Raw genomic sequence first — 10,818 nt, 5'->3', positions numbered from 1 at the left:
CGCTCTCAGGGATTCTCACGGTCGAAATACATCTGTATTTTAGCCCTGGTGCATTCACGCCATTTTCCCATACACATCGAGTTGAACTCGCGGAGCCAGTCGTTAAACCGTTCCGGGAAAGAAAAGGCGTCTGCGTGACCCTGCCTCCCACGCATTCGACCTTGCATTGTTGCAAAAGCACATCTTGGTCCGTGTTGGGGTCACGCATACTGTCGCCTCGAGCGACTGCTTAGAGCGGGGGATGTCCTCCTCATTTTCCCACACATTCAGGCCGCCGACCTCTGAGAACGGTCGCCTGACCGCAACCCATGCTGGCCATCGGGGTAGACAAGCCGGTCAAAGGAAGCCGTTTGCTTTCTCTTGATAATTGCACAGCCGAAGACCGGGCAGGGGGAGAGCCGAGAAAGAAGCTTTGTACGACGTACCGTGCCGCGCCATCCCGTCTGCAGGATCGACTTATGAGCGGCAAACATAACAGGTTCTCAGGCCGACCGAATTATTTTTCTGATATTAGAATGCCCAGTTTCTCTTTCTCTCTCTTCCTCCCTCACACACACACACACACACGCACGCACGCCCACGTATATGCGGTAAAGAAAAACTTACAGGGTCCCTTATGCATTTGGCTAAGACGACTCAAAGGTGAAAGCCATCTTGTTCTTCTCAGTCGATGTACTAGACCCCCGTACCCCTCCCAAAACTTTCTGCAACTAACGTGGTTTTGCACTGCCTCCAGGATCGGAGGCATTCCAAGCTTTCTGCACCTCACGTGGTTTTGCACTGCCTCCGGGATTGGCCCATCTTCGACCAAGCGACGACGTCATGTGATGATGTCATCATATGAAGTCACGTTATGTGACGTCATAGTGAAGTCATGATTACGTCACGAATTATGGCGATCTCTGACGCCATGAGAACGATACACGGTGACGCGATCACGTGATGGCGCTGCCGACGCCGACAGTAGGTTTTCGCGTTTGATGAGGCATCTAAGGCTTTCAAGTTGCCTGAATAATGCAGTAACACTGATAATTCTGTGGTCGCTCTTCTTTAATGAAATGTTTCTTCGGCCACTGTTACTTGACATAGAATCTACTGTAAACATAAAGCAACAACGCATACAAATAACAAGATAAACAAAGATGTTTTATACTTAATACAGGCGAAATTTTCTAGACATGGGGGTAACTTCAAGTTGTTGCTATCGTGAAGAACGTTGCCGGTTAACTAAGTGGCATACCTGCCGCTTTGTCAAAGCTTAACAGATCTGAGGTGGCCATTATTGCAATAGGAATAGCTTTGAAAGTCGCCTACTTCCATTTTATGAAACTGCGACTAGGCTGCGTGGCATGAAGTTACTTTAGTAATTATGACAATTATCTATAAAACCTTTGCACCAGGTAAACTTAAAGCAGGCGGATCTTACTCCAGAAATCGTAATCTGTTATTTTATAACAAAAAATAGGCATCTTAGGCACAGACGGCCTTCTAAATAATACATTCATAAAAGTGTCTACCATATCTGTTTAATATCAGAGTTAGGCTTGGGCAAGTTGGTGGAAATACGTTCAGAACGTATTTTACATGCCACACGTGTTTAAGAAAAGGGTAAGGCAGAGACAAAGACTATCCCTTTGTCTCTACCTATACCTTTTCTCAAAGTTGTGTGCGCTGTAGAACACCGTCTGTATGTAAAATCAGATAACGTTATGCGTATTATCCCTATGTCTGCGAAGTTATGCATGCATATTGATTAGATTGTGTGCATTTGTGCTTACAATAACGTGTTCAGCGTTCTGTTCTTCAAAGCAATTGTCACTCGTTCATGAACGGGCAAAAGAAGCTCATCTCGCCGAATATAACATGTAAATCACGTCAGCGCAGCACGCAAGTTTAGTTGTGGGTGCGTATCACTTTATGGCTGCTTGGTAGAATTATACGTCGTCAGCTTTATTCTACGAGCCAAACGGAAAGAGCAGCATCAGTACAGAGTACGAAACAGAATTTCCTAGTCTTGTTTGCCAAACTGAACGTTTGCGTCTTTGCGGGTCTCAGGTCATCGGTAAGCTATGATATGGTGACGTAAGTCAGTAAATCTACTCAACGCCTTTAGCATCTCTGTCATCTTCGCGTATGCTCGAAGCTGTGATGTTATAGTATTAGTGTTCTCCGCAGTCACAAGACATTATAATGTCGACCTTACCTTTAAAGAGGGAAGCAAACAACTCCAGTTTTGCTCCGCGTACTCTGATCGGTACGTTAACGAAGTGTTAGGTAAGGTTTCTCCAGATAAAGTGTAGTCTGGGATCAGGTGCATCTTTATTTTGAGCCAGGGAAAATTGGGTGTGCGTTAGATTCGAGTTAATACGATAAGTGAGTCAGTGCTCGTTCATGTGCCTACTTTGTACACTTTTCTGACTGTCCACTACTTTAGGCGGACAACTATTATTAGGCAATAGGAGAGGAGTAGCCGGCGCCACACATAGGCACCAACCTATCATTAAGTACACTTAGTAAAAATATGAATCAGTGCCCAGGCAGTATTACGAAAATGTCTGACATCACGAGGACCTGCTCGACAAAGAGGTTATGAGGTCGCCTTCTTATACTTCTTTCAGCAGCAGTGCTCATTCTGGATTACCAAGAATCCACCGACTATGACTATAATAATGGCATTCTTTTTGTTTCTAGTTCTTCGAGTAACTTTGTAATTGAGCGTAATATTGCACTTCACAGAGTCCCATTAACTCTCAAGACATACTGAAAGACGCTGTGATTTATATCTATTATGCACGCAGTGGCACACATCGAAAATTGTGTGATGGAATATTTCAAGGAGCGTTGTTGACATAAGCCACACTTTACTCTTAACATTTTACAAAAAACTGACGGGCTGTTATGATCTTCGAACTTATCTGAATAAATACACAAATTATTGCAATTTTCGTGCATCGATTAGCTGAAACATTTCCAAGCATAAAGTACCTAATCGGCAAGAGGGATTCAGTGCGTCTATTAAAAATATTCCTAACTACAAGGGCTCTTAGGTGGACTGGTTGGTGCATGAACATTATGGCAGAATTGTGCAAAAAACAGGACATGGAACACAAAGTACGCACCGCTGTATCCTGCATGTTCGCTGTTCCGTTTTTTGGGCGCTGTTCTGCCATAATGTTATAACTGCAGCTTTCGTCAGAGACTCACTTATTTTACAGGACTGGTTAAAATGGCGAATAAATACTCCGAGCTTCAAACAGAAAAATTTCTGGCCTTCGAAAGTTCATTAGGTAAACTTTTATATATTTGGAGAAATATTTTATTATCAAAAAAAGAGTAATTGTAGTAACTATCTCCTAAGAGACCTGCAACAGGCCGGCGGCAGTGTCATTCGCCATCTACGGTGCCACCTTTTCTGAAGTCCGAGTTGACGAGTATGTGGTCACCATCTCGCTGAACACCCAAGATAACGTTGAACCTTCCGGTGCGGTTTGTAACGTTGTGGCCCAGCTTTCTCAGTTCTTCTACATAGTCCTGGAAAAGAACGCATCTATTGTACCAGACGGCATTCAAGCGGCACTTTGTATTGAAGCTAACGTTGATCGAAACCGCTGTTGAGTGTATGGTTACGTTTTCTTTGCGTGGATCGCCATAAAAAAAAAGATAACGCCATATCCACGAAGTGAATGATGTTAAAAAAGCTTGCTCGGAAATGATCGGGTCACCCGTCAATCCTCCGTACAAATTCCTCTATCGTCATATAAAGACGTGGCCACGTATTTATATATATGTACACATTACATACACAATGTTTATTAATTTACTGCGCGAGCCCTCGCCGCTGCCGCCGCCTCTGGAGTAGTTGTAGGGAAGTGCACTGAGTGAGCTACCGGCGAAGAGAAAGGAAGCGCGCCGAGAGCAAGCGCTGTATATGGGCGCGGCCCTCTGAAGGTCACCTATCTAACGAGAGCACGCGCTGAGTGCGCAGCGGAGTGTGCGGCACCGCGCCACCTGGTGAGTGCGCTTGACTCACCGGAGAAAGCACAGCTGCCCCTCTAGCGTGAGCAATTAGAACTAGCGGATACGGCGCGATGCACAAGGCGCGAGCATACGAAGCTTGGCGAGCAAGCTCCCAAAAAGCATTTTTGCCTGATTCTTTCGTTTGGCGTTTCCTCAAGTCATTTGAACAAGTGGTGAGATATTCAGGTTTTTCTGCATTTCCTCACTCAATAGAAATGATTACTGAGTAATAGTTCATATCTCGACGAAAAAATTCGTAAACAGGGGGTGGGTGCTCGAGCCGACGTTTCGACAAGCGGACTTGTCTTCTTCAAGGCTTCAAGTTCCACCCTTGAAGAAAACAAGTCCACTTGTCCAAACGTCGGCTCGAGCACCCACCCCATGTTTACGAATTTTTTCATCGCAAGCTTCCATCTTCTACTTCCTGCCGTTTTTTTTTTTTTTTTTGGGGGGGGGGGATTTCATATCTCGATGTAATTCATGCGGATATATCTTGGTTATACAGCTATTAGCTTCTACAGAGGGGTGGTTATCAACATTTCATTATTGATGAGACGGTTTCTTATTGGTATATCGGGTAGAAAAAATGTAGGATTTTTTTGTGCTTCACCTACCGGTCATTTCTTTTCGTATTTTAACGCACCATTGCCCCGCAAAGTGCGGGCACTGAAATAATCCTACGAATTTTCAGATGAGTGTACTTAAATGCATGAATAAGTCAACCAATCTAACCTTCATGGAAAAAGAAGCTGTGTGAGATAATTCAAGTTTGGTAAGGTACTGAACTGTGTAAATATAATATTTATAACCTTTCTTAAACGAGATCGCTTCAGTGCTCAGTCTAATTTCTGCATTTTCCTGCAACAGCATTTACTGAGTACTCTGTAACAAAATTCTTCCAGCAAATCGTCTGAAATATTTCACTTTCTGTTTAAGGTAAAGTGACCAGGCGTCTTGATTTAGGCTGGACATGTCTTGGTTTTGTGGCTGGGGTCCCGCTGTCCAGCCAACCTACCTGCGGGACGCTGTTTTGTCCCGCTTTCGGCCGAAAGCCGGCGCGCAGTCGCGGTCAGCTAGCGCAGTCGCGGTCAGCTATCACACCCCTTTGCAATACTATACTATACATGGCTCTGATCTGCTTTCTTTCTCTGTCTCTCTCTCTCTCTCTCTCTCTCTCTCTCTCTCTCTCTCTCTCTCTCTCTCTCTCTCTCTCTCTCTCTCTCTCTCTCTCTCTATTTCTCTTTATTTCTGTCTTTCATTGTTTCTATCTTTTTTTTTTCTCTTTGTCTCGATCATTTCCTCGTTCTCTCGCCCATAGCAACGCAATCATATGTGGCTCCCACAAATGCTTATTCATGTACTACGCCTGGATAGCCGAGTGGTTACGGCGCTCGCCTTCGGACCGTGAATACCCGGGTTCGGATCCCGCCTCGAAATTTTATTGCGTTGCATTTAATTCTTCTTCTCCTCATCCTCACTTCCCATCTCCTCTCCTCCTCTTTTCCTTCCTCTCGTTTTCGCCGAGCACAGTTATCACTTAACGCTCGCCTCCCTCCCCCCCCCCCCGAGTCCCTTGCTCAGCACCCCTTGTTTTACTAGGCTTTACTCTCACCCACCCCAGGATACAGCTTCCTTCCCCACCACAGTCCATCACTCTCCTTCGCCCCGCTCTCGTCCTCCAATGTCCCTCGCACCTGCTGTACTCGGTAGTGGGGCTTGCCCAATTCCAGTGGTGCATATACGCCCGAGTTTTCGCGTACAATACGCGGTCTTCAAGCTTAAAACAGCTCCGCTATTTAAAGCGTAATTTTCGGTTTGATCTATATGACATGTTCTTCCTTCCGTCATTCCGCGACTCCCCCTCCCCCCTTTCCCGCTTTGGGGTCTGCAGAATATGGTCATTTTACTTTAACTCTTTGCGACGAGTACCATGGTCGACTGTCTAAAGGCTGAAATTTAATAATTGAATGTAAAGATCTGAAGGCGACATTTAAAGCAAGTGGAAGTGTTGGAATAAATTACAATGTACTTAGAGCAAATAATTGCAATTACAACGTAAATAATAATTTACTTATTCTGCAATCAGTCATGCTGTATTTCCTTAAACCCTAATTTAGCGACCCACTCAAAACTACATGAGTACGTTATCAGCTCGCAGCAAGGATTTCTAAAAAGGTAAAAAGATGTTTTGAAATTGATGCTGCAAACGTCTTATGTCCCAACGTCTTGCTAAACACGGTATTGCCTTCACCAAAGCGATCGTTTTTAGCAAAATATTTTAACGAGAAGTGATAGCATGGAACTTTAGGTAACACGAATACTGAATTTACCATGAGCTCAGTGATAAGCGGTTCTATTCATTGCCAATAGGCACAAAAATGGTAAAAGTGAGTCACGTGTATTGTCGCCAAAGTGTTAAGTTGAAACACCATCTTTGTGTTTAATGCCGAACTTTTCTTCGACCCAAATTTTAAACGAGAATTATGAATGCTTTCGCGAGCATTGTCAGGTAAATATTACAGCGCATTAATGCAATTAGCACTTTATAACGAAATGCTTTTCATGTGATTGTGTGTTCACAAACGCCAACTGGCGTTTGTGAACAGACAAAGCAAGCTCAAACCATAAGAATAAGACAATGACACAACGCTGCCACGTGAGGTAGAAACGTTACAATGACGCAACGCTGCCATGTGAGGTAGAAACGTTACTTCGTTTGGTGTTATTGCGCTGTTTTGAATGTGGCTTAATTCGTACGTGGGAAACGTAAAAATAAATCTAACCCGAGCAGTAGCGCTAATGGGAAGTTAATGCGAAGTTAATTACTTTGTGCTATACATGTTGTTACTTCGGTTCGTATTATTCTGCTGTTTTCAACGTGGCTTAATTTGTACGTGGACAAAGTGACAATAATACTAAGCCTAACAGGAATGCTAATGGGAACTCTTTAATTAATTACACTGTGCAACATATTGACATTGAGGAACTGAAATCTTGCGATATTGCTAGGCATGTCCACTTGTAATTGAATATCAGTGCTGGGTGGATACTGATATACGCGCCATCAAGCTTGCGCTTAAAGTACACTGTTGATCCTTTTATACTTGCAACAAAGCGCCATTTCGCAAATCAGTTCTGCGGGAACCCGCAAGGTGGCGGAAGGGTTAAGAAAGGAAAAATAGACAACCACTCGTTTGTAGCACGAAGCCACAAGGAAATCCATACGGATTTCTCAGAAATAATGCCTCCTAGTTGCCGGAAAAAAAATTTTTCGGCAACTAAGAGGCTTTTATTTCTGAGAAATCCGTATAGATTTCCTTGTGGCTTCGTGGTACAAGGGGTGGTTGTCTATTTTATCTTTCTTAAAGCGCCATTTCGCGCACTGAAGCAGGAATATGGCTGGAGCACTCATATATTTCATCGCTAGTCTTGACATTTATTATATCGAAATTGGCGTCGACCTGAATCATTGTTCGAAGTGGATACGCCTTCCAGAGTAATCAGCTACCGTTCGTTATTTGCAATTCGTGCAGTTTTAGTTAATAGTCAAACGTTAATGAGGGCATTTCAAGTGACCACCTACTAATACAGGTGACATAGCTTTTGCGGGCGTCCACTACAGCTGACAGTTTATTTCTGCAAAACTTTGCGTTCTGTTATAGTACAATATATCCTGATTGCAAGATTAACTTTAAATAAATGCCAGTTAAACTTCTTGGACGCCATTTGAAGTTTGGTTTGTGGTATTTCAGTGCTATGGTCCGTTCTGCATTCTAACGGCAGGGTTGGTATAATTTGTATTACCTGCGGAAGAGAAGGTTCAACCATCAAGATATTCGGAATGAGTTGGTGGTGTAGCCTTGCTTCGTCGATGGCCTGCTTGATATTGTAACCCTGCCAAAGTGCACCGAACAGTCACCTGGGAAGATACGCAAATATAGGTATGCATATATATACATATATATATATCTATATATATATATATATATATATATATATATATATATATATATATCTTATATATATATATTATATATATATATTATATATATAATATATTGTCACGTGGTCGTGACGTCGATGAAGTAGCACTCGGCTTGTCCAAGATCAAACTCTTATTTTGGCCGAACTTGCGGACGGGAAACTGAAAGTCAAACCACAGCAATACACGCTGGCGCACTATGGTCCACGTTAAAGGGGAACACTCTCGAATGAGCAACTTCATTTTGTTGGCCCCCTAACGGCTAGTGTTTGCGGAAACGATTGTTCATGCACGGTACTAGTCCGTCATAAGGGTTTAGGAACGTAAACCGACCAGTAGTGTTATGCAAAGCTAAGCCATTATGCTTTTGTAGGAGAGCGAAATCTGAACATACCCGAAACGCAAGTGTTCCCTTTAACAGTGGCCCCGTCTGTACACTGATAGCGGCGAACAGAGCGTCGGCCGTCGAAAAACGGCTCATGGCTGGGACGCGCCGTCTTTTATACATCACGCGTCCAACTTCCTATCACTGGTGGTCGCGCAAGCTCTGGAATAATCTACACCGTTCGCGTCCTGCGCGTAATCTTAACAAAGTGATCTACACAATCGCGAAGCTTCTCGAACACTGCGGCGTGGTCAGCGTCGAGCGTTGCTTACCGTCCTTGCGGGTCAATTAAACCCGAAAACATAAAAATAAAACAAGAAGCGGGCGTGGCAACATATATAATTACCCATTTAGTTATTATCATTCAAGCTCGAAGAGCAATCACTGCAGCCTGATGACATGTCTGTTTTACTTTGCGCATAAATATTCATTATTCCTGGTTCATTCATCGCGTACCTAATAAATTCAGGAACGCCCAAATTTGTTTATAAGCAGCGCCTCATTGAAAGTATGTGCAATTAAGCAAACGACCTTTAGTGTTTCCTCCTCCTCCTCCCTAAACAAACGACCATTTGCTTCGCTGGCGAACAAATTAACTTCGATCGTAACCGTTTCTAAAGAAATGTCTCATATGCACGGTGAATATACGTATATGCATGTAGAAGAACTGACATTTTGGCGGGACCCGCGACGGTGGTCTAGTGGTTATGGCGCTCGACGCTGACCCGAGGTCGCGGGATCGAATCTCGGCCGCGGCGGCCGCATTTTCGGTGGAGGCGAAAATACCTGAGGCCCGTATGCTTAGATTTAGGTGCACGTTAAAGAACCTCAGGTGGTTCAAAATTTCCGGAGCCCTCCACTGCGGCGTCCCTCATAATCATATCGCGGTTTCGGGAGGTTAAATCCCAACAATTATTGAAATTTGGGCGAGTGGATATAGTTTAACATGATTCACTTTTTTAGCGCACAAACGAACAAGGACGAAAAGCGACGCGTCGCTTTCGTTCTTGTTCTTTGTGCGCAAAAATGTGAAACATGAATTACCAACATTAACAACCATCGCTCTTTCTAGTTAAACATGTTGAGGGTTTCAGCGCGAAACAAACGAGAACAGAAGTTTCGCACTAGTTTGTTCGTGTTGAAAACCACTCAACATGTTAAATATTCATGTGGAACGGGTAGTCAAGCCCCTCGTGTTCTGAATTTGCCGCGCGGAAACGCGTCTTCGCGGCCCCTCAGGCGCAATAAAGAGCTTCCGATGCACGTTAAGTTTCTACTTCTGCTAGTGAGAGACAGCCGTAAATATGCTCAAAATGCATGATTTGTATCGTTGAGGCACCTAAAGAAGCTTTGCTCTAGAGCAAGAACGACAGTCACAAGGGGCCCTATTTTTTTTAGTCTAGCAACAAGCAACAGTAAGTTGAACCTTTTGGTTCCCATTCTTGTCCATTGAGTGGCGATATTATCATCTACGGCAGGTTTGATTCCTTTGGGTAGCATACGAGAGCTTATACGAGAGCTTCCCGCGCACTACATGAAGTCATAGCGGTAAAAAGTTTTGCACATCGCCAGCCATAGCATGGGTGGCTCTAACCCTGCCAGTGTAATATCTGTACAGATACATCAACTCCCAGGAAAGCTGACGCGGGAGAAGCAGCCGCCGTAGCACCGCCTAGTAGTGCAAGACCATTTGCACTAGGTTTCACTCTGGTCTCTTCAGCGGCAAGTTGTTTTCTTTTTTTCGTGCGTGTTGGTTTTCTGTAGTTTATCATATGCACACTGCAATGAAAACTACAATTAACTTCCATAAGTTTTCAGCCTCATCATCCATTGGCTTCATATGCCAGGTGTTTCAAGAAATGTCCAAAATCCTCAAAAATCAGGAAAATGCGATATTTTACTCGCTGCATCAGAGTTGTTTTTCTGTAGCGGCAGGCACCTTAAGCTAGTAAAAACATCATCCGGGACAGCAAATAAGACGTTAAGCTAATAACTTTTATGTTAGTTGAGTTAGGGCAGTTCATTTATTTTTGCAAATTTAAAGCGTTATGTCAAAGAGCGAATTTCAACGGCGTTTGGGAATTTCATTGCGCCGCAACAATTTATCTATAGAGGCCGCTTTTCTTTAACTCAAGCTGCGATGGGTTCTTCGCATAAAGATTTCAATTCGCCCATTGACATAACCGCCTAACTCAACGAATTAAAAAGTTATTAACTTGACTTTCTTAATTACTGGCCCGGATGATGTCTTTAACCATTTAAAGATGCCTACAGCTACAGGAAAAGCAACGCACTCATTCTGGACATCCTCAGAAGAATGTGGCAGTTGCGCTCTTCCGCGTTTTGGTTTAGGTTTCGCGGCTGAATCTGGTTCAATTTTATTACTTCGCAATTATCCAAGACACCGCTTTTTTTGAAATCTCAAAGCTGCAAT

This window comes from Rhipicephalus sanguineus, chromosome 4 (genome assembly GCF_013339695.2).
Source record: "Rhipicephalus sanguineus isolate Rsan-2018 chromosome 4, BIME_Rsan_1.4, whole genome shotgun sequence".
NCBI classification, from domain to species: Eukaryota; Metazoa; Arthropoda; class Arachnida; order Ixodida; family Ixodidae; genus Rhipicephalus; species Rhipicephalus sanguineus.
Note: the sequence above shows the minus strand (reverse complement) of the source record.